The sequence below is a fragment of the Grammomys surdaster genome, unplaced genomic scaffold (genome assembly GCF_004785775.1).
Source record: "Grammomys surdaster isolate TR1022 unplaced genomic scaffold, NIH_TR_1.0 99, whole genome shotgun sequence".
NCBI classification, from domain to species: Eukaryota; Metazoa; Chordata; class Mammalia; order Rodentia; family Muridae; genus Grammomys; species Grammomys surdaster.
The window spans coordinates 3,051,473-3,077,225 of record NW_021604578.1 but is presented as its reverse complement, the minus strand read 5'-3'; the positions used below and the strand labels follow the sequence as shown (position 1 = coordinate 3,077,225).

At 37.8% G+C, this 25,753-nt stretch overlaps 2 pseudogenes across 1 annotated transcript; one reads left to right on the top strand and one right to left on the bottom strand.

The window, feature by feature from the left end:
- Positions 1 to 15,785, top strand: part of LOC114634658 — a 36,281-nt pseudogene extending 20,496 nt beyond the window's left edge.
- Positions 15,786 to 17,376: 1,591 nt separating this feature from the next.
- LOC114635819 lies at positions 17,377 to 18,023 on the bottom strand (annotated as a pseudogene). The gene has a single exon (XR_003713533.1). The product of XR_003713533.1 is annotated as a 60S ribosomal protein L13a pseudogene (transcript).
- Between the last annotated feature and the right edge of the window lie 7,730 nt (positions 18,024 to 25,753).

Sequence of the window (25,753 nt, the reverse complement as noted above, 5' to 3'; positions counted from 1 at the left end):
AGAGAGAGAGAGAGAGAGAGAGAGAGAGAGAGAGAGAGAGAGAGAGAGAGAGGAGAGGTCTTTACCAGGTTTCTTCCCTAGGAGCTCATCAAGCCCTCTCCCACAAAAGAGTACCGAAATAATTTAAGAGGAGGAAGAGGAGGACACCAGGAGAACAAAGCCCACTGAATGAACTAAGCAGGGCACATGGGTGCTCATAGAGACTGAAGCAGCAAGCACAGGGCCTGCCAGTGTCTGCACCAGATTCCCTTTAGTATATGTTGTGGCTGTTACTTGGTGGTCTTGTGGGACTCCTAACTATGGGAACAGTTGTGTCTCTCTCTGACTCTTTTGATTGCTTTTGGGACTGTTTTCATCTTGTTGGGATGCCTTTTACAGCTTTTTGAAAAGGGCTTTTTTTCTTATCTTACTGTATTTTGTTGTATCTTGGAGACCTGTTTTTTTTTCTGATGGGAGGCAGAGGGGGAGAGGATCGAGGAGAGAAAGTAGGTAGGTGTCAACTGGGAGGAATTGAGGGAGGGGAAACTGTGGTTAGTTTAAATCTAGAGTAGAATCTATTGCCAATTAAAAGGAAAGAAAGTACATATAGACCAAGTTTCAAAGGGAAGAAGTTTGTCTTCGTAGAACTTGCCATTCTCAATTTATTTTGTCAATGACTGGGACATAGAGAAGAACTTTCTCAGAACTTGAGTTCTAGGTATGATAAGGTCAGTTATAGCATAGTTAGACAAAATTCTGGATCAAACACCAGCTGATAGTATGATACTTGTCAAGTTAACTTAGTTTCATTGTGCCCCATTTTCTAGCCTGTAAACGGAGACATTAAATAATAGGAATAATTAAAATGACTCCAAACCTACCTTTACCTTTTCATCCTTTGCCAGAGTAGAAGAGATGCTTCCGTTTCCTGTTTCCTAGAGGGAAGCTCAAATAATCAAGGTGAGCTTAAAATTAGTAATATTTTACATTTTAATTGTGTTTTCTTAAAAAGAACAAATGAATTCATAAGATAAAGTCTCTCAAATTGTTAAGGCACCAATATGTTTGATTTTATTTTACAATTCTGGAGCGATAATAAGAAAAATTTCCAAAATAATGTTCTTTTGTCACCTTAACAATAGAATTAGAGTTTCCAAGATAGTATAAAGATAGAAATGTACAAAACATTTTATTGATACATACAAATGCATAAACGTAAGTATCATTAAATAAATTGTGAATGAGAAGAAAAGCAATCATTATATTCAGATTGTATTTGTCTCAATATTGAGGAAACTATTAGTGTAGTAGATTATGATACTTTTTGAAACTATGAGAAAAGGCCTCAGACAAGGGCAAGTCCATGCTGCGGTCACACGGAAGTTACTTTCTTAGCCAAACATATTTAAGTAGAGCAAGGCAAATTCTAGTATTCACTGATGAAGTCCTAGAAACAGTTTCATCAATGTGGTAAAAAAATCAAGAGTCACTACCACATTGCAATCTATATTTTAATGCTACTGTAATACTTTTTGAATCTGCAGAATCTGTTAAAATAGCCATAAGAAATGAAAAACTAACATCTCCATATAGGCATTATGTGACATCAGAAGTTATTGATCTTGTAGAGAAAATAAACAGCTGCCTTTTATTTCTAATGCTTTTGATATCAGCAGGACTGGGAATGACTGTAAGCGTGAATGTGAATAATTGGGAAATAGACAAATCAACTCGAGGCTTAGTGTAACTGTAAATGCTTTTCTCATGGGACTTTAGAGAGTGTTATATAATGCTCATTTTTAGCTTTAGATCACATCATGTATGTGAGTTGATGGCCAAATACTGCTATGGATCAACTCTTTGGAAAACACTTAAAGAAATTTTATGATCTTTCCTAAGGATGCCATTCTACTCACTGTTATGGAAACTTTTATCTCCCTAAATAACCACCAAGCCTTTTATTCTGTAAATATTTGTTCTAACTGATACAACTGCAATGCAACCCCATGCTTGACCTAATGCTTAAGGAATATTATGGGAGAAGAGGCAGAAAGATTATAAAAGGTAAAAGTTTAGGATGTCTTTTGATAGATTGTGTCCAAAATATATCCATCATAGGAGCTCAGAAAATTCAAACACGAGCCTAATGACTATTCATAGAATCTCAGTGTGTATGAAAATACAATCCATGTATGTTCTATAAAATGTTGTTCCTGCTAACTTGCTTGATGTTCTACTTAATATGATTATTCTATTAAATTGACCTGTCTTCACAATGATACCACTTAAGAATGTTAAGCTCTGTTGATTATCATGATATTTTTTATTCTGAAATTTTAATAGTACATGGTCTGAAGGTTATTCAGCTGTAATCACAAAAAAAACTGTAGACAGCACTTCTTCTTTCTGATGACTTATGCTTCTTTCTGTCCTGACTTATGCTTCCTTATTTGTATGGGCTATCAACAAGAGGTAGTAGTTCTCTCTGTGCCCTTTTATGTTAATTTTGCAGATGAAGAGAATGAAAAAGGGTGTGTGCTAAAGCACACATTACATTTGACAAGGTAGTTTTGTTTTAATGGAAGGGGACTAAATATCCGGTGAGATGCCCATGTTGAATGTACAGGACTCTCCCAAATTATGACAGCATACTTTATAGATTAAAAAAATAGAAAATTTTCATTTTGTATAAAGTTCTTCAACAGCAAAACAAATGGAGTATATAAATATAACATTAATTGAACTGAAGAAAAGTATAAATGGGGCCCTTTGTAGACATTATCTTTATTGGATAGATAAAGGTATCTGAAAGTATTATTGGGGGCATCTTGTCAACCACTTGAATTAGGTTTTTAATCACTTAACATTTGTTAAAGTCCAAATACCATTATCTTTCTAAATGTAATAATATTTCAAGATATTTTTGGAGTCTCTTTTTGTTTTTTTGAGCCAACAGAATGAATTTATTGCATTGTTATTCTCTGAAATAAGAATGTACAATTTTTTTTTTGAAAAATGAGAAAGGATGGTAGAGAACACATAGACAAAGAAAAAGTCAACCTTCTTATTAGATTTCACTAAAAAATTCTAATAAACTGCTACTATTGAGTGGTTTTCTTATTCTTGAAATTAGATCAATCAAAATATAAGCTTTTTCACGAACTTAAAAGGTTTGTAACTGTAAACTGATGGCATATGGACATTATTTTATTTTTCCTCTTGAGTAGATTTTTACTGTGGTCATGAGGCAGCTCTATTGAGGGCCTGAAGTCGTTTGTGTTTACAGGACTGGCCACTTGTGCCATCGATCTCGTCAACGTTGCATTTCTCCTGAGGATTGACTACCAGGGAAAATAACTCAAACAGTTTTGAAAGCATGCTGTATTTTCTTCAATGACACACACATTTTATTGTGGAAAGGTCAGTTGATTCTCTTGAAGAATTGAGTTTCAGTATCTGTCAAAGGGGTCATGAACAAGGATGCTCATACACATTGCTAGATGATTTGCAGCTATTTTTCTCTGGAATGAAACCTTCCTATCTGGAGGGAGGCTCCTTAAGTCTGGGGAAGACAGCATTTTATGACTTTAGAAATGAACAAAACTAACAAGTCTCAGTAAGGCACTAAAACTTACAAGGCCCCTCCCTAGAGTTATATTAGCTGTAACAATCACTGGAAAGGGGAGACCAATCAGCTGACCTGATTGAAGGTCATGCTGGGACCTCCAAAGGATATAGCTTTTATGAGTTTTGTTTATGTTAAGTAGGCTTTTCGCTGACTTAGCTGCTTTGACTTACCCATGCTCCTGTAGGTAAGCCCTTACTCATTTTCCTGTAAGTAAGCCCCAATAAACACGTGGGTAACTAAGCTGGACCAGATGGATAGAATTGTTTCTTCAGTCTGTCATCAGTGCCCTATCTACAGTGAAGAGATTTTTGTTCCTTCTCTCCAGGAAAAAAAATAACACAACAACAGATTATGACATCAGGGAAGAAGGTAACTGATTTTGACTACAAGTTTTGTTTTTGATAACTTACTCTTCTGGATACTGGTACCCAGTTGACAGAGCAACTTAGGGTCACACTCTCTTCAACGTATGTTGGTATCTCTAAGAAATTATGGATGGTAATTGAAAAAAGTTCTTTATTATTTACTAGTAACTTGAAACTTTTGATATTCAATTCTTCATATGATAGATACATGGTAGTGGTTAGAATGGAATTAATTCACATAAACCACTAAAACTAGAGTTTTAAAACTCTAGTTTTGACAGCTCATAGCTAGGTGACATTGGAAAAATTATCATACATTTCCAAACTTTCCTTCTTGTCAGAAGTATGTGAAAACATACACATACACACACACACACACACACACACACATGCATGCACACATAAGTGTGCACACAGAGATGTTCACACTGTAGCACACATCATGGAAAGGCTAGTATAACAGCTTACTAGTGACATTCTTTGTTTTTCCATTTTCTCCTCAAATCTATATTTCATGCTAACTCTGTCAGAATTTGATAAAACAGGTCTCATTTTTGATTTTAAAAGCTCCTTCTTATGGTAATACTTTTATGTTCTAGATGACATGTGTAACTCCCCTACTCTAAGTGACTGGCTATAGCCCATTGTCATCTTTTAAACTTCAAAAGTCATCTTTTCTACCATCTCCATTTGTGATACTCAGTTAACATCTGCCTTTCTTAGCTTTTTTTTTATGATCTATTTGTTCTGATGAGAATGTTCTGAAAACAAGCCATTAGTATCTAGAATTTTCTAATACCTCCTGATTATTACTACTTATGAATCCTTTCTTATGTTGCTAGGAAATGCCATCTTTCAGGTTAGAGAATTCTATTTGGCTTTCCCAACTAACTACCTTACTACAGCAAAGTTCAATGTGCAGTAATTAAGCTTAAGAATCAATGTCTGTGAAAGGCAGAGTGAATGAGTAGAAGTGGGCCTATGGAGTGGTCAGGGTGCAAAGTAGGCTCACCAACAAACTTCAGATGATCCTGCACAGAGCTCTGGAGCCATACAAATGCCCACACTTTTCCCAAATAGAGCTCAAACAGCTCCATGTTTATAATCCTGCATCATTTTATCAGCTCCCCTGGTTACTTCTCTGAAAGGTATGAATTTGATAAAGAGACATCCATTTAGCTAAGGTGACACCCTTGTCTCTTTGAAGTCACAAAGAGGTGAAGTCTCTTTGCTGGCTGCACTGGCAGTCACAAGGACCAATATTTTATGGAAGGGGAATACAGGAAGTACATGCCTTGTGTATCACACACTCATATGAGCTAGTTAACTGAGTTTTTAAACATGGCCCAAATCTTTTATAACTTCTGCTGACCAGGATCAATTTGTAATGTCAGAGACATAGCTGTCTGTGTCCTGAGCTGGACAGCAAAGTCATAGTTGGCAGCAATCTGTATGAGGGAACAATTCAAAGAGTGTTCCTTAGTCCAGAAAACGACCCTCTTTATAGCCTACAGACTGATGAAGGAGCCTTCAAGGTTATCATTAAATAACAAAGATCTTCTGCCCTTAGCTATTCATTTTGATATTTGTCTAAATGACAAGAAAACACATGTAAGACTTGGTGACACAGGTCAGAATTGCATTTTCTTATGAACTTTGATCTGCCCTAAGAGACAGCAGATAATCCAACTTATCACCTCAAAAGACAACATCATTTCACTTCCCCCCTACTAAAAGCAATCTCCAAAAGCTCCTCAGCAGAGTTCCTCATCACGTTGACTGCTCAAAAGTGAGAATCTCTCTGTGTATTGTTTGTGAGATCTACCATCTTATAGTGACCTTTTCTGTCTGATAACGAAGTGTATTTATCCAAAGCGGAATTCACACACAGAAAGCATTACTCTGTTTAAAACCTTCATCCATTGTTCATTCACTTCAACATTCATCCCGTAACATATTTTTAAACACTCTAAGGAAAAAAAAAACACTCATGTCCCATGCATTAATTTTTTTCATTGTGTAATCAAATAATATTTAGTTATGGTTTAGGGCCAGTGATTTATTACGGTTTATCATCATGGCCTTCTAAATTCCAATACACTTGTTATTTGTCACATGACACCATACTGGACAGACTAGGGACACAAACATGAACATAACACAGAGCATGAACACTTGTTAAACTGATGCATGGAACCAGCCTTGAATTTTTAGAGAAAAGAGATAAGATCAAATAGCTATTAGCCAAGAGGAGATTCTATTCATGTTGATTGACGTGTTTGTAAAGGCTCCATGCTGCAGATAACATCAATGTTTTCCTTTAAAGATTACATGTGATTTATTTATTTATAGTAATATGTACTTATTTATGATTGGAGATTTCACATTACATACTGCTCATATAGTAATGCAAATATAGAGACACGAAAGGAACAATAAGAAAAATTATGTGCTTTCCCATTAATCATACAGAGCTAAAACTTTTATTGATTAATGTCAGCTTGTCAAAACTTACTAAAATCAGGTAACTGGTGATCTTGGCTGATGGCTTAGTTTTGAGTGAGGAATCATACAGTCATACTCTTTATTATGATTTGAGTATTTTACAGTGATTACCCTGATCTTCTCTAACATGATTCAAATGTGTTTGGGTATATAAATAAAATTACATTTTTAGCTCTAAATGTAACAGATTTAGGTTTTGCACCAATAGTATCTACTACATTTCTTTCTGTCTCTCTGTCTCTGTCTCTGTCTCTCTGTCTTTCTGCCTCTCTCTCTCTCTCTCTCTCTCTCTCTCTCTCTCTCTCACACACACACACACACACACACCCCACACAAATAATAGCCCTGAAACTTGGACATGTAATTTTCTATAGTCTCTATCAGACAGCCTGGTAATTGTGAAATGAAGTTTTCATTTTATAACTCAAGTTAAAAATCAGTCAAATAGAAGTAGCTACTTTTCCTCAAATGCAAGTTGTAGAATGAGAAATCAGGTGAATAGCCTCTAATTACTACTGGCTCTCTCTGTTGCCTTTCTCAATTTATACATTTATTTCTTTAAGCTTCCAAGTTGGAATGCTGATGATATACATACAGAATACATTCAGTTCCCTGTAATTTTAGAGTGATTTTGTCATCATACTAAGCAGATAACACAGGCAATATCCTCTTAATTGTACATATGAGAAAGCAGAGATGTTGAAAGACCATGAGGAAATTCACTGTCAAGCTACAGGTTACCTGCAAAGCTTGAATGAGGAACTAGACTTCTAGCTTGATTTTCTGTGGGCTTTGGTGGTTTTGAGATGTAAAACCAGCCAATTTTCTTCTCACTTTTGAATAATATCTGGTGAATCATCTCACCTGAATGAACTATTGTTTAAATGCTATTAGTCACTGGCAATGGGCCTGACCTGAAGTGCTGACATATGGGAATTAGAAACCTTTTTGCTCCTTGCACAAAACTTTTATTTCTTCTGGCAATGTATGTTGAAGGGACCTGTAGGATGGTGTTAATAAGTTCAAGAGGAAAGATCTCAAATGGGGACAAACGGAGGTGTGAAATCCAGCAGCTGCTGATGTAAAATAAGACCCACTGGTTCCAAAGAGCTCTGAGATAAGAGAAAGCACTGAGAAAGCACAGTGTTTGGTAGTGTACAACTGGAGTGTCACCCCAAGGGGGCAAGGTGCAACACGCCAGTTTAAATTCTGTACTTCAAATCTGACTTCCCCTCATTTTCCAAAAAACGTCACTAAGTTCAAAGATCATTTTATGTTTTTGATCATGCCACATGAACAACTATCAAATCCCAATTAGAAATCACCATAATTGCTGTGATTAATCACACAATTTAAAGATGGTGTTATAAAATAGTATATATTTTTCCTATTATATATGATGATCCCATGAAAAGAGTAACAAAAATAAAACATGTCAAAAAACAACTAGGACAGTAATTTGATTTTAAAACATTTCGTGTATGTTAATTAGAAGGAAACCAAAATAATTTCATGGAGTGAAAATTCAAACATACAATTTTATAATTCAGTATATGGTGTGAAGATGATTAAAATACTAGAAAATAGAGCTTAAATAAGAGAAGCGGATATCTGATTAGTTTAGTTGAGAAAAGACCTACTTTCAGGCAATAGATTTTCATTCATTTCTGCTTTTCATCAGAAATGTTAGCTATTATGCAGAACAAAAGAGGGCTGAATAATATTCTCTGAAAAAAATATCCTAACTCTGTCGAGTGCAGTTACCCGGGAGGGACTGGACTACTAGTTCATTAAATTACCTTACGTTCCCTCACAAAAATGACAGCATGCTTCATTTCCAACCTGAGTATAACGATATGTGTGCTCTGAGATATCTAAAAATAAATACAGAACAAAAAAGCCAGAAGGCTGTAACAATTTTTATAGGACATTTTATTTATTTACATTTCAAAGGTTATCCCCTTTCCCAGTTTCCCCTTCACAAATTCCATATTCCATACCCCTTCCCCTGCTTCCATGAGGGTGTTCCCCCACCAACCCACCCATTCCCACCTTCCAGCTCTGGCATTCCCCTACAATGGGACATCGGACCTTCATAGGACCAAGGGTCTCTCTTCCCATTGATGCCCAAAAAGGCCATCCTCTGCTACATATGCAGCTGGATCCATGGGTCCCTCCATGTATACTCTTTGGTTGGTGGTTTAGTCCCTGGGAGTTCTGGGGGAGGGGTCTGGTTGGTTGATATTGTTGTTCTTCCTATGGGGTTACAAACCCCTTTAGGTCATTCAGTCCTTCCCCTAACTCCTCCATTGGGGTCCCAGTGCTCAGTCCAATGGCTGTTTTCAAGTATCCATATCTGTATTGGTCTGGCTCTGGCAGAGCCTCTAAAGATACAGCTATATCAGGCTCCTGCCAGCAAGCACTTCTTGGCATCAGCAATAGTGACTGGGTTTGGTGTTTGTATATGGAATGAATCCTCAGGTGGGACAGTCTCTGGATGGCCTTTCTTTCAGTCTCTGCTCCACACTTTGTCTCCGTATTTCTTTTAGTCAGGAGCAATTTTGGGTCACCTACTCATCTCCAAACTTTTTTTAAATTTATTTATTTTATACTCCAGATTTTATCCTCATGGTCCACCCTCTGACTGTTCCCCATTCCACATGTCTTCCCCATCCCTTGTCTCAATGAGGATGTTCCTAGCCCACATTCACACTCCACGAGACATCTGAACTCCCTGAGGCCTCCAGTCTTTTGAGGGTTAGGTACATCTTCTTTAACTGAACCCAGACCTGGAAGTCCTCTGCTATATCTCTCAAGAAAGAAATCCAAGATCTCAGAAAATGGAGAGATCTCCCATGCTCATGCATTGGCAGAATTAACATAGTAAAAATGGCCATCCTACCAAAGGCAATCTACAGATTCAATGCAATCCCCTTCAAATTCCCAACACAATTCTTCAAAGACATGGAAAGAGCACTTCTCAAATTCATCTGGAAAGGCAAAGACAAACAAACAAACAAATAAACAAAAAAACAAGAATAGGGAAAACAGTTCTTTTTTATTGATTATTTTCTGTATTTACATTTCAAATGTTATCCCCTTTTCTGGTTCCCACCTAAAACCCCTTATCCCAGCCCCTCCCCTGCTTCTATGAGGGTGTTCCCCCACCCACCCACCCACTCTTGCCTCCCCACTCTCTAATTCCCCTATACTGGGGCATCGAGCCTTCATAGGACCAAGGACCTCTCCTCCCTTTAATGCCCTACAATGCCATCCTCTGCTACACATACAGTTGGAACCATGGGTCCCTCTCATGTACTCCTTGGTTGGTGGTTTAGACCTTGGAATCTCTGGGGGGGTCTGTTTGGTTGATATTGTTGTTCTTCCTATGGGGTTGCAAACCCCTTCAGCTCCTTCAGCCCTTTCTCTAACTCCTCCATTGGGGACTCTATTGGAGATCCCGTGCTTAGTCCAATGGTTGGCTGTGAGCATCCGCCTCTGTATTTGTCAGGCTCTGGCAGAGCCTCTCAGGAGACAGCTATATCAGGCTTCAGAAGTGCTAGGGAAATAACCATCCCTGACCTCAAGCTATATTACAGAGCAATAGTGATTTAAAAACTGCATGGTATTGATACAGAAGCATGGCCTTCTTAACAGGAGAGACATCCATCCCAGGTATTGCAAACCTCACTTTGATTCTAATCCTTGGCTACTACATAGTATCGAGAAAAAAGAGCACTGCAGATTTCCCTTCATAGTAACCTATGATTTTTATCCTGATAAGTATTAAAGAAAGAAACATATTTTCTGAAGTGCTTGATACGTTTCAGTGCTCTTCTGACAATGAATATTTTCAGTGAAACAGAATTCTCTGCTGTGCATCTAGAATAGAAAAACAGACAATGCTACTCCTCATCAATAATGATATGTAATTCATTACCAGACTAAAAGCTGCCAATGTCAACACCTCATTTCAAAGAATGGAGGAATAGAGTTGAACTTGCAAACAAAATAAATTCTACCTGAATTATAGGCTGCTCGATCCCTCCATGTCCACGCACTCTCTCTGAAAGCATCTGCTCTTGACAGAGCTTGCCAAAATGTCACTGCCAGATTTTGCTGGACATGGGCTCTGATCATTTCCAAATGACATAAAATCAGCCTGGGGATTTAAGCTTTAAGTAATCATTAACCATGCTCCATGCATTGACTGGGTGGAAAATATAATATTCTTAATCTGCCTGATCTGGAAGATCAAGCTGTGCCACATGCTGCTGCTGCTACCAAGGATTTGATCCTAGCTACAAGGACTGCATCAAAACAACAGCTTTGCCCTTAAAGCTACCACATTTCTTTTCCAGAGTTGTGAAAGAAAAACATCCATAGGAATACGTTTCACACTAGCGTTATGGCATCAATGTTGTTTTTTTCCCACACAGGAATGAAAGTAATGAGCAGAGACTCACACTACCTCTGTGAGGTTAAAAAGACAAGAAAAAAAAGAAGAAGAAACAGGAAACGATTGTTCCAGTATAGAAATAAAGATTTTTTTCTCTTCTAGTCAACTCTATACATTTAGAAACTATTAGAAACTATTTTTACCAGGGAAATACATTTTCCAAATATCTCCCCAAATGCTCTCCAGTATATACAAAAGGACTGTTAAGCAGAGATATGAATTTACTCAAAATTTTTACTTCAGTAGCTATTATTGGTAAAATGTTTCAGTAACTATGGTCTAGAACTCAGGAATTCATAACTAAAGATGCAATGAATTTGGATTTCTGATTTGCAGTGAGGAATGTAGAAACTACCACCCTTTGCTAACAAATAACAGGCTGAACAATTTGAAAGATCAATAACTTCTTTTAGATTTAGCCACAGACTGAAGGTACAAGGCAGATTGCTACCTGAAAAAACTGGAAGAGATGCAGTTAGATACAGATAATCTCAGCTCATCAATTTAGAAAGCCAGAGATAGATATTTCCATAGGAGCTAGTGTAACTACACTGCTGTGTTTACTCAAATGAGTTGACGTTTATGTCCATGTGAAAAACTGCCCATGGACAATCCACAAGTGCCAAAACTTGAAAGCAGATCAGAGGTTCTTCGGAACATGAGTAGATAACTACATTTTGATGCAGATAGGCAGTGGAACTTTATTTCGTGCTTTAAGGGAAGACAGTAACAAGCCCTGAAGCATATAAATGACAAAAGCTAACTAAAAAGACTGGCTATAGGGTGCTGCCAACTAAGTGAGTCTTTGGGAAAGACAGACCGATAGAAACAAGACAAAGACTGGAGGTTACTAGGAAGAAAGGAAGGAGGACACTGGATTTTAGAGGAGTGAAACAATTGTTCATCTGTGTTTCATGCAAGTCATTGCTGTGACTGAATATCTGGTTATAATCAATTTAAAAACGGAAATATTTATGTTTGAATCATGGTCCAAGCAGATCTGGAAAGACACGGCAGTGAGGTGTGTTGTCACATTTCACCTATAGTCAGGAAGGAGAGGGAAACAGAGAGGGGGGTGAGGGAGAAGGAGAAGAAAGGGAAAGGGAGAGGGAGAGATGGAGTGAGAGAGAGAGAAGGAGAGGAAGACAGGGAGAGGGAGAGAGGGAGAAAGGGAGAGAGGGAGAGAGGGAGAGGGAGAGGGAGAGGGAGAGGGAGAAGGAGAGGGAAAAGGATGAGAGAGAGAGGGAGAGGGAGAGGAATGAGAGGGAGAGGGAGAGGGATGAGAGGGAGAGGGATGAGAGGGAGAGGGATGAGAGGGAGAGGGAGAGGGAGAGGGATGAGAGGGAGAGGGAGAGGGATGAGAGGGAGAGGGATGAGAGGGAGAGGGAGAGACAAGAGAGACAGAGAGACTCACATCACTTTCTACTCTTTATTCAGTGTGAGATCCCAGCCCAAAGGAATATTCAGGGTGAGTATTCCTTCCTTAGTTTAGCTTCTCTGGAAACATTCAGATACACCTAGAGTTGTGTTTCCTAGGAAGCTCCAAATTCAATAAGCTTTCAGTGAACATTGATCATCAGAAGCCAAGTCCTTAACAACTTGACACTTTTACATTATAACATTCCACCTCTGGTCTTCTAGGGCACAGGGTTGATCATCTCACAACACACACGCATTTAGTTAATCAGCAGGCATCCTCAAAAGTTTTTAGAGTCCCAACTGTGTTCAAAAGTTCAACGTCCATGGTGTCTTTTGAAATCTAAGGAAGTCTTTTACCTCTGACCTCTCCAAAAATGTTACATCTAATACACAATACACAAAATACAACATACATACTTCCAAAATATGGTAGAATTTAAATGCCTATTCTAAAATGGAACAATGGACGCAGACTGAAAAGATCCAGACCAAGCAAGGCCAAGACTCAGCAAGGAAAATGCACATTTCTTCAACATCCTGTCCCAGCATCTGGGGTTCTTTTTGGCATTACTTGTGCTACAGCATCCTTGGACAGCCCTGTCCTTCCAGTTATGCTGCATGGAGAACACGTGGTTTCTTTCTTGGGTCAGCTCCACTTTGTGTTTGCAGCTTTCCTTGGTAGACTTCCCATCATCATAGCATACCCGATGTCATGGATGTCATTGAGGCCTCACTGAAACTTACATTCCTCCTTTACAGATTTATTCAATGACCTCCCGAGCCTCCATGCAGGAAGCACAGCACTGCCATATAGTACCTGGCATCAGCGGCTTTCTAGAACTTTAATGCAAGCTCCTATAACCTTGTAACCTTTGCAATTTGAATGCCTGCAAAGCCAATTTCTGCTGCCAGTTCTAGTCTGGCCCCTTTTACCACAACTGTAATTGCTTCTGTATACCTTGTTGATATCCCAGGGAAAATATAGACTTACATAGTTGTTTTGTTGTTTTGATTTTTGTTTGTGTTTTTGTTTTGTTTTTTCATTTTGTTTTGTTTTTGTTTTTTGTCTTTTGTTTGTTTTTGATTTTTGATTTTTGTTTTTTTGTTTGTTTGTTTTTGTTTTTGTTTTTTTCATGGAACTCCTACTGCAGTATTCTGAATTCAGGCTCCCTTCTTTTGAATCAATTTCACTTTCAAAAGTTTGACAATTCAACTAATAGATAGGGTTTTGTCCTGATGCATCGTTTCTATTGGTTAAATAAAGAACATGAGGTGTTTCTTCATTTTATTAATTAATTTATTTGTTTACATTCCGAATGCTACTCCCCCTCCTGGTCCCTTCCTTTCCAAATCCCTTCCCCCATCCCCTACCACCCTTCCCCTTCTCTTATGAGAGGGTGGGACTCCCTTGGTTTCCCCCCAACACATACCCTGGCACATCAAGTATGAAGGTGTTTGCTTAATGGAACAAATCTTTATGACAGTCACAGCTGCAATCTGGGCACCCACCTTGTCTATAGTTTTTAACTTGATCACATTCCTTTCTTTAAGAATGGCACAGTTTTTTATATCTTTCTACTCCTTGAAGATGAAGTGCAATGAGCTGTAATGGTCCCCAACAGCCTGGATGTACTCTTTCCTAAAATTTCTTCTACCGAATCACGCAGGAAGAGGAGCACTGTACTCAGTTAATTTCTCCATTTTATTCATTCCGGACACTCAGCCTACAGTATGGTGCTGCTCAAATTCAGAGTGGCTCTTTCCTGGAGTTAAACCTCCCTGGAAAAACCAAGAACTATGGCTTCTGAGTGACTTGAAAACCAATAGAGTTGACAATAAAGATTAATCAACACAGGATGATATTTTAATAGTGAATGCATTGTATCATCACACCTTTGTCAAATCTATATGAAGTGCAATATGAAGAGTGAATCCACATAGATACTACCATTTAGGGAAATAATTATGTCATTGTGACTCTGTTGATAGTAACAAATGTGCCACTTTGAATAGAATGGCCATAATGGATGATGCGAAAGAAACATTCTGCTTTTCTCTCTATTTTGCTATAAATATTAAACTGTTCTAAAAATGAAATTTATTAATTATAGTAATATGGGTCTTTCACTGTTCTAGTATCTTAGATTCTCGGATTAACTACAAAAGATGCCTGTTATCAGTTTCTACAAGTTTTGATGTGGAGACTTGCTTAGAAGCCAGCTGTAAATTCTAAAGTAGAAAAATATAAAAGCACTGGGGAGCATCTCAGTGTTGCTCACTCAGTCAAAAACAAAAGAAACACGTTTGTCAGAGGTACCAGGTTGAGATCTTCTCAGGATGTTCTTACTTTCAAGAATATAACATTATTGGAGCATAAACAGCATGGCTTCTTCATCCAGTCATTGTTATAAGCACCAGTTAGAGGAAATGAACTTAAGATCAAGACTACTCTCTATAGCAGGGATTCTGAATGTGTGGTCCTGGAGATGGAAAAGTTCATATATCAGTAGTATTCCATCTCAGTTTAGTGTTTCCTGTTGATATCTTGAAGTTCTGAATCATTTTATTACTGACTTTGTGTCTTGTTGGTGATAAGACAACATAACCTTCACATAAACAGAAGGAATAAGCACATCACACCATCATATTGTTATAGAATGTTTTATTTTCATATGAGTTCCACATAGTCCGTGAATGAAATACTCCAGTAGATGCAATGTATAGATCCAGAAAGGCACAAAGTAAAAGTGAGACGTGTGGTGGTGACACACCACACGTAAAAGTAAAAGTAAGACTGGTGGTGACAGTCTCTGTGTAATGTAGAATTTGTTTGGAATAGAGAAAGTAAGAATGTTTTAAGAAGAGAAGTTCCGAATCACCGATACTGGAGGGTGCAGCAAGTGCTTCCTGGATCGCCACGGTGGTCACAAGTAATGTGACAGCGACTTGACAGGCGGCTTCAGATAGGCGACTAAACTGCGGGAACACCCGGACAGGTCTTCCCAGGCTGGAGTGCGCATGCATCCGCAGAGGAGTGGGGATTGATTCTGCGAGAGAAAGGGGCGGATGACCTAAAGCGATTCCTATACAAAAAGTTGCCAAGTGTTGAAGGGCTCCATGCAATTCTTATGTCAGATAGAGAGGGGGGTGCCTGTTATTAAAGTGGCTAACAACAGTGCTCCAGAGAACACCCTGAGGCCTGGCTTCTTATCCACGTTTGCCCTCGCCCAGACCAAGGCAGCAAACTCGGACTTTCAAAAAATAAAAGCATCATCTGCTACTACAATACCTACCAGGTGGTTCAGTTCAATCGTCTGCCTCTGGTGGTGAGTTTCATAGCTAGCAGTAATCCCAACACAGGACTAATTGTCAGTCTAGAAAAGGAGCACCGCTATTTGAAGAACTGATAAAAGTTGTGGAAGGCTCTTAATCCAGCAGTGGTTCTGCTGCACGCACGCCTTGGCCTCAGTGCAGCAACCCTGGAACAGGCTAGCAATCCTCAGACCACAATAGTACTTGTATCTATGTATTCAGAGGCCGCTTTTCCAGACTACACTAAAGGAGCGCCTATCGGTATAATTTATAGACAGATCAATTGTTATATTTATGTGTATAAAATCTTTTCTTACTTAGTGAGATCTGGGAACGCCACAGAAATGGTTCATTCTATTGCAGCTCCCATGGAGTTAGTGCGGGCACCTGAAAATGAGTGAGTGGTCCAGAGCATCAGGGTCAAAACGCACAGTGAGGAGATGAGCCGGCAAGGGCACTTGCTGAACTCCGCTCCATAAGCCGCAGACCCTTTTACTGAGAATAATAATGAGGTCATATTTTTCTTGAGATTATATTTTATTCCTTCGCATTGTGAGGAAGATGAAATGGCTTGAATTCTTCAAGGTGTTGCTCCTCAGAAAGAACGAAATCACTGCTTACGACATCTCTTCTGCTTCTCTGTAACCATGCTGCCACGACTATGTTCTTTGTACGATTGAAATGCATGGCACTGAATTCTGTTTCCATTATCAGTATATAAACAAAAATGACAGGATGACCATTTTTTATACATGAGTATAAATAAAATAGTATTTTTAAAAGTAAAACAAAAGAATGTTTTAAGAAATGTGCATGGCCAAGAAGGTCTATCATATCCTTCTTCCTTTTACTTCCCAACACTAGCCAAATAGTCACACTAAATAGTTCTTGTTCCAACAATTGGCTTCACATTGCAACTTGTTCTGTGTTAGAATGATATTAAATGTTATATCACTGAGTATTATAAGGTAAAGTAAATTAAGGAATACAAGCAAACAAGTAATGGAAAACATAGAAATGGAGATACAGGGAAATACTGAGTTTTCTTTTTCAGTTTTCACTTATTGACAGAATTATCCAGAATGGAAATTAAGGGAGATAGATTATTGTTGTTCACTGTTTTCTACTCTTTTTGCTAAGAAGGAACCATATATGCTTACAAAGAAATGTAAATTGTTTAATTTTTCTATCCCTCATAGAGGTTAAGTCTAATATTTCCATTTAAAATGGACTACTATACAATATAAAGAAAAATATTTAAGCTAATCCTAATAATTTTTAAAATTTTATTTACTTAGAGGGACAGTAACAACAACAAAAAAACCAAACACATTCAATTAGTACTTTTTTTTTTAATTAAGTCAAATAATTTATTAGCACACAGAACGCTCCAGAAAAATATTGCTTTGTGGTGTGTTGGGGAGTAAAGGCAGTGCATGCACTTGGTGTCTTCAGTGTGCACGTCTAAATCCCAGCCCAGGGGGCGGCCCTCATTCTCATAGCTGCAGAATATGGTATTGCACCAGGTGGGTGGGGCTGCCCTGCTACTCATTTTCAACACTGAAGCTCAAGTCATTCCATGGTTTTCACTTCAGTAACTCAATAAGTGGTAAGCTCAATGTACCCTCTAACCACAGGAGCAGTGCCTAAGGAACCTTAGGTCCCCACATCCCTGGTCGGCGATGGAGGAAGGGCAGGCCAGGCAGGCATGAGGCACAAACAGTCTTTATTGGGTTCACACCAGGAGTCCATTGGTCTTGAGGACCTCTGTGAACTTGCAGATTTTCTTCTCCACATTCTTTTCTGCCTCTTTCCGTAGCCTCAAGAGCTGCTTCTTCTTCCTATAGTGAATCTTGGCCTTTTCCTTCCGTTTCTCCTCCAGAGTGGCAGTCACCGCCTGGTACTTCCACCCGACCTCATGAGCCAGACGCCCCAGGTAAGCAAACTTTCTGGTAGGCTTCAGCCTCACAACCTTGAGGGCAGCAGGGACCACCATCCGCTTTTTCTTGTCATAGGGTGGAGGGATCCCATCCAACACCTTGAGGCGTTCCAGGGCAGCCTGGCCTCTCTTGGTCTTGTGGGGCAGCATGCCTCGCACAGTACGCCAAAAGATACGGCTTGGGGCTCGGAAGTGGTAGGGGCCTCGAGAGGGGTTGGTATTCATCCGCTTTCGGAGAAAGGCCAGATACTTTAACTTGTTTCTGTAGAAATTTCCAGAAATGTTGATGCCCTCACAGCGTACAACTACCACCTTCCGGCCCAGCAATACCTGCTTGGCCACAATGGCCGCCAGGCGGCCCAGAAGATGGCCTCGGCCATCCAATATTAGAACCTGTCCCTCCGCCATCTTCGGTAGCCGCCTCAATTAGTACTTTTAATGGGTGTCCTTGTTCTTCAAATCAAGGACATTGCATTTTAAAATTTTACTAAGCTTCATAAGTCATACAGCTACCTTGAGTTATAGCTTTATTATATTTGTTACTGAGAGTAACTACTGAATCCCTTTGAATCTCCTTCTCAACAAATGGAAATAAGGCACAGCCTGCTTTATGACATTTATACACAGATCAAAGGTGTGGACAATTGGCTTGTAGCCAAGACAATGACAATCAATATTAAATTGGGGGAGGGGGAGAGAGAGAAATAGAGAGAGAGAGAGAGAGAGAGAGAGAGAGAGAGGGAGAGAAAGAGAGAGAGAGAGAGAATAAGAATATGATTTAATAAACATTCTTATGGCAGTTAAATGCTTACCTACGAGGAGGTGGGTAGGCAAGACACTCAGGGGAAGGGTTACTCAAGTGTGGTCTTGCAACTAAAGGCTACACAGAAAGAGAATTCCTTTTATTCTGTGAACCTTTGTCATTTCTCTTAAATGTGTCAGTTAACTCAATGAGGCTCATTTGCATATGGTGAGTGATTTAGTTTACTTGGTTTGACTATTAGGTACACATAAAATAATTCCTTCACTGTATTTTGCTAACTGGTATTTGATCAACAACTAGGACTGTAGCCTAGCCAAGTAACACATAAAAATATATTAATTATGGGTTTGTATCAATAATCAAGATGAAACTACTGTAAACAGCATCATAGACATTACACCTGGCATGTCAAATGCAATATAACAAATTTACTAAATTGGATGATTTTTTAAGGGAAATAAAAATATTCCTAAGAAGCTTTATATTTACCTTGACTCATAAAGTAACTAAAAATTTCTAAGTAGACTACCAGGTGACATAAAAGGAAAAGTTAAAGCCCAATGAAAAGACTAAAGTCTTTTCCTAGGGGCAAATCTAATCAGCTGTAGATGACATTGTTTCTGTTACATGCTAGCATAAACATTTTCTTCCATAAAATGCTGCCAGAGGGCTTTCTTATTTTACCAGATTGATGTGAGAGATACTATGAGGTTCTCTTGGTTCTTCTACTCTTGAAGGAATGGATTCAGCCAAGAAACATAAAAGTTTCAACAGAAGCTTAATAATCAAAGACTTTAAAGAGATACTTGAATAGGCTGTCCCAAAGTAGAGACCAGCATAGTTGGTACTGCAATATGGGTGTTAATAACTTTTATAAATATTCATGACATCAGTAGCATATTCATCAGGTAAAGAAACTCTATTTTCCTGAATCACGGTGAATTAGATCTTTCTTTTAGGGTGTTTCCTCTCATAATATCTATAAAAGGGAGGTGCGTCAAAACCACAATTCAAATGGTATTGCGATGGCATCAGTTCTTCTTGAGGATTTACACCTTTTGTTAGCATGTATGTGTGGACTGACATATTGGAAACAACCTCATTACAGCTTCAGAGGTGTTTTAGTTAATGATGAAGGGGTATTCTGCACACTCTCAGAAACAGCTCCCAAGCTTTATCAGCAGTTTTTTTTGGTTAACTAATATCTAACTCACTGCCTACAGGATAAAGGATGGTCAGAGCTGAGCTTCCTGGACTAGGGGGAGCCTTTTTTTTTCAGTTTAGTCTGTTGCATTGAGACATATCAGACATAAGAACATGTAGAAGGGTAATAGCACCTTCCTGTGTTCCAGCGGGAAGAAGGGGGCAGGTGGAAAGGCTTTACAGAGCTAGCCAGAGCCTGCCAACACTAGCTTCTAGATTCATTGCTTCCTCCAAAGCTGTCTTTCCTCTTGTCTGTTTCCTGATCTAATAGCCAACTCCAAGTCCCCTTGTTTCTCATTCCAAAGGTTGTGACCTAGCAGTTTAAACTCCAATATTTTTACATTTATTTTCAACTCATATATTCATTTTCACCATAACTATTAAAATCTTAACCTTTTCAAATTGTGCATCATGAGTAGTATGTTATTAATTTTTGTGTTGAAGACGATGAAGAAACTTCTGAAAGCCACAACTCTTCTAAGTATACCAATGATTTCATAGGTCTTTTCCTTTCCACTGAAGGTTCCAGGAAGGCATGGGGCATTATGTTTCTGTATAAATGGAAGGTTTATACTATCTTTTATCCTTGTCATTTCTGTTTTAATATAGTTCAATAACACAGTAGGACTGAAGTATCACTTGGTGGTATAGTACTTGTCTATCACATTATCAGTTCTATCCCTGTCAACTTTATTGCATTAATAAGAACTATGTGTTAAGGAATTATGCCTATAAACATGTTTATGAAGGCTTTCTCAAGTGATTAGGGACCTCACCCTGAATATCGTATTGGTAACATCATCCCATGGGCTAGGGTCTCTGACTGCATTACAAGAAGAAAACAAAGAAAGTGAGCTGAATGCTTCCAACTGTAGACAGGCTGTGACTGGTCATTTCATGTGATTTCTTTGCACCAATCAAAATAAATTCTTCCTTCCTTAAGAAGTTGTTTCTTATCTTGTGTATTTGTTCAGGTTGATTAGAAACTAATTAATAAAATTTCCAGTCTTGAAACATATGCATAAACAAGAACAGACACATGGACAACAGTGGGTACTTTAATAGATGCTAGAGCATCATATAGTCAAGCAAATTAAATACATGTTACTGGAAAATATTTTGCTATTTTTCTTAGCTATAACTTGAGATCATAAGTGAGCAATGGACAAAATGAGAAATCACAATGTATAATCAATGAATTTGATGAGAACTCAGAGAAGATTAGCAAGCAAGAAATAACTGCAAAGACAGGAAAGGAAGATGACAGGTATCTCTTAGCTCTCAGGCTCCCACATCTCTTATGGAAGATCTTCCAACCTAACCTTACAAATACTGCTTATAAGATTATATGTCCATTGACAGAAGAGGATGGTATGTGCAGAACTTGCACCATATATTCCTAAGTAGCAATAGATGCTTTTCAAAAGCTCATACTACTCAAGATCTTCATTTGTACAAGATGAGACATAAGTCATTAGAACATGGATTTTATTATCTGCAACCAAACTTTGTTCCTTTAAATGCTTCTTGACCAATTTTTCTAATACTTATGAACAAAGTGAATATATCAACTGGGCTTTGAAATATATACTGTGAACCAAGGCAAGAATTAATTCTGGGCATGAGGCACTATTTAAGCTTGAGGGATACTTAAATAATGTTTCTTCAGTTCAGCTATTATGTTTACAGAACAAGCCAGTAAGAAAATGCAGTAGTTCTTTAGTTATTCCTGTGTATAGCCATATAAAGGAGTGCTACTTTCAGAACAACAAGTTATATCAGAGTTCTTAAAAGGGTGAAAAGCGTTTTGTATGCATATATGAAAGATTTCAAATACATATGCTCAAAAATTTTTAATTAAATGCATAATAAAACTAAGCAAGCCAAAATAGTTTTCCCAGCTGTGTATCTCACCCAGTGGGACAAATGGCATCCCAGTATTCTACCTGTTTCTGAATTGCTCAAGTCTCTTCTGTTTTTATTAGATTCATATTCCCTAACTCAAATTCAAGTGGGTGTTCAGTGCCATGTTGCACAGAAAGACAAAGTATATGTTAGTTCCCTGTGGCCGTGAAACTGAATGCTACAACCAGGAGGATATATAATATTTATTGATAAATGTACTGCTATCAATATATCTTGATTTTTATGAGTGTTGACTTTATCACATCTTTATATGTTGGATATTAAACACACAATAATGGTTTCTATGTTATAATTGGAGCAGCATTGAGCTTAGGAAGTAAAGGAACAAGACTTATATTCAGGTTCGAACTTTTATCTCACCATCATCTTATATTTAGTATTTGGAGTAATTTTAGGAACATAATTTAGTCTACTTACATTCTATTTTGACTTCTTTGAAGTCAAGATAATATTAAAAAATTTTAAATCTCGTCAAATGGATGCAAGAATATTCTTTAATTTTAAGTATCTCAAGTGCAGACATTTTTCTTGAAAAAATGACCATTGTTGACATCATCTGTCAAACTTATGTTTATTGTTTTACAACTGTTTATATTAAAGTCTAAAAATATATTTTTTCACATTTTAGAGAGACTAGATATTAACATAAATATATATTTAATGATGTATAATTTGATTGGCAAAGGGTCACATTCTATAAAGGGAGTGAATAGTACAGAACCATTGCCCATTTGTGAGTCGTTCTGGGAAAGCCTTTATAGAAATAAATGCTTGAAGATAAACTGGGTCCTTAATTAAAAAGAGGGACAATGAAAAGAAAGAATGTTTCTGGAACAGAATATGGTAGGAACACAGACAGTTAGAGATTGTCAAGGAACTGTGGAGACATCAACTTAATGAGAGTTTGTTTATCATATTATCAGAATATAGGTTTCAAGTAGTAAGTGGGGATCAAAAATATCAAATAAGGACTTAAATATTGGCCTAAAGACTTACTATTTACTACATGGCCCTGGTGAAAACTGGTGTACGCGGACACTTGTATAGTGTTTATTTTGTACAACCTTCAATTTGACTATGGGGAAAGAATATAGTAACAGTGCTAGGCAGGGGAGCGTAGAAGTGGAATGATGGGTGGAGAAAAGAGACTCTGGAAATTCACACAATACATACATTTAAACTCAGAGACATTGTTTTCTAATAGAGAACATACAGTTGTAGAACAGCTTATTATATAATTACATTAGAAATATCACTTGGATTTCTATTCAGTAAAATACTCATTTTTTCAAGCCATAAGTTCAAGTGAAAACAATTAATGGACTAGTTATGTACCCTCTCCTCAGTAATAAAGAAAATCCAGTCTTGGGACCTTGTTAGAGGTGACAACAGGGGCACCCAAGAGGATGGAAGGCCATCAGAAAAGTCTCAACAATACGTTTGTCAGTTACAGTGAACAATCCTCTGTAGACTGGAAGACAACACGAGATGTTTGCTTTAAGAATGGGGATATTGCTTATTTGGGGTCCTAAAGAAGTCAAAGTTCTTGGATTCTGGTCTATTGCACCTGACATACTTTATGTAAAGGAGATGGATCTCTAGGGCATCTACCACAAAGTGCCAAGATCTAGGTAATCTAAGCGAGAGAAGTGCATTACATGACAGCTTTGAGCACTAGATGTTTGAGATTGAGCTGTAGGTAGGGAAGGCTCATCCTGAGATCTCCCCAGTACAATCTGTCCCACATTTATCTCACAGCTTCTGGTAGATCAATGTGAGTTTTTACCATCGCTTGACTTCTTGTCCCATTACACTAAGCTTTGTCTTTAACCTCACATGGCACTCATGCTGTCCTACCATCTATGTCAAGTTGCCCTTGAATCAGGGTTACAATAACAATGAGTTATTTAGTCCTTTTAAGACAACGGATGACCTTATCTTAATTTGATCATATACAAACATCCTGCTTTATCAGTTTCTCCTCATAGGTACTGAGGGTTAGGGCTCAACATCTTTTTGGGAAAACACATATAACTTCACCCAACTGCATTGCACATTATAAACACACAAACAGTCAATTCTGAAGCATTCAAAGTAATATATAGAAACAAGCATAACTTTCAGTCTCCATCAAAAGTAAACCATTCTTCCACTCAATTTCATTAGTATCCTTTTTTCAAATTGAGTTTCATCATTTCAATAATTGTTAAAGAAAAGACTCTAGGTAGAACAGTAACCATGGGACCACTGCATACATAGAAAGCATTTGATTCTACAGGGTTAAAGGAAGATCTCACAGGATGTGATGTTAGCATTTTTTTTTTTGTAAGACCAGACATACACAATGCCAACCACTTGAGTTATGCCACTTTCACTGTCAAAGATTGCTATGAATTATATGCTGTTGTGTCTAATCAAAAAGAGCAAAATGGCTCCGTGTGCATCCTCACGTGGACATTCTTGAGTACTCTTAGTTGTTACAGGTAAAAGACATTATGACTGAATGAGCTTCATGATAGCATGTGTTAATAGGAATCTGCTTCATGATAGTATGTGGTAATAGGAATCTCAGGAGATCAGTTTCCAGAAGCCAATAAATGACCACCATGGAAAAACAGTTTGCCAGGGTTATTATCAAAGTAATATAAGTAATTACATGTGAACAATAGTGTACAGAGCATAATAGCTGTTCCTCGACTTAGAACTTGCATAAAGGGGTTGCTGGTATTTTTCTCTGTACTATCTAGTGAAGAACATGGCTCATGGTCTCTAATGAGTTATCTTCTTGAATTAACACAAAATAAATAATTCTTAGCTTTCTTATAAAGACTGATTTAACTAAATAAATTAAAATTCTGTGAAATAGCTAGGTTAGTATGGCATGCATGTATTAATAATAATTTCTTTCACGCGAGTCACTGAATGAAAATGAATACTCACTTTAGGTTAGCATGAGAAGTGAGTCATTAATAAGTTATAGAGCACAGACATCTACTCTACCATGGACTGCGTATAGAATAGGTGAAACAGGAAGCTTATCAATTATAGATCTAGGTCAGACATGGATGTGAATCCTGGTTCAGCTGGGTAGTCAATCGGAGAGCTACACACTATTCAAAAATTAAGACAGCGTTTTTTTTCTTAGCATCAGACAAAGCACCATAAGCTAGACTTGCTAGAAGAGTGAAGACCATGAGCAAAAATTTCACAAAGGGAAGTGGCTACTGTTATGGAAAAGAATATGCATATACTACTGAATTGTTTTCTTCTATTAACTTTGTCATAACAATTGTTTTAGAAAAGCACTTTTAAGGCACATACTATACTAAATTGGTGGATTTCTGATTTCTGAGTATTTCTTCAGGGATCTTGAGTCTATTATTATATTCAGGGACGGAAAGAAAATAGCACACCGCTTTTAGTAAAATTCATATTAGTAGCCTTTGCCGTTTATAGGTTACAGATTGCTAAGCAAGGTTACCAGAAATTACACTCTGAAAATTTATGTATGAGTAATTAAGGGCTGTCAGGAGAGAGGACACTGAAGTGTGACAAATTGGAGAGGGAAGGAAAAAGTTAAGAAGAGTACCCTGTCAGGCAAGATACCAAACAGGGTCACTACGGGTAGATTGTTCAGGAAAGCCCTGGACCACATGTTGTGCTTCAGAATGGTCTCTATCTTAGGCAAAGAAGATAACATTCTGTCCTGTACATTAGCCATTAGCCACTCATTGGCTGAGGCAATCAGGAGTGGTAAGAAATGCAAGACCTGATATAATCCTTTCTGACTAGGAGAAGTGGTCTTCCTCAGGAAGAGCACACTAATACACTAATAGATTATCTGTGGTCAGACTGGCAAACATACATACAAGTAAACATTATACACACTTGGCAGGGCATATATGTATATGTGTATGTGTATATGATGTATATATATGTATGTGTACATACATATATATATATACACATATATATATGTATATGTATGTATGTATACCTAGTAACAGCTTAACTCAAGCAAGGGATGTCAAGTACATGCATATACTAACCATTAAAGTAAAAAGAGGCAACGAATTTGAGAGATAAAAGAGGGGTGTATGGGAGGCATTGGAGGGAGGAAAGTGGAGGGAAATGATGTAATTATACCATAATCCCCCAAAATGAAAATGTTTAAAAACCGCCGCAGAAAACCTCATCTATATTTGTGTTACATCCACAGTTATGTGATCCCCAAACAGCATACACATGGTCACAT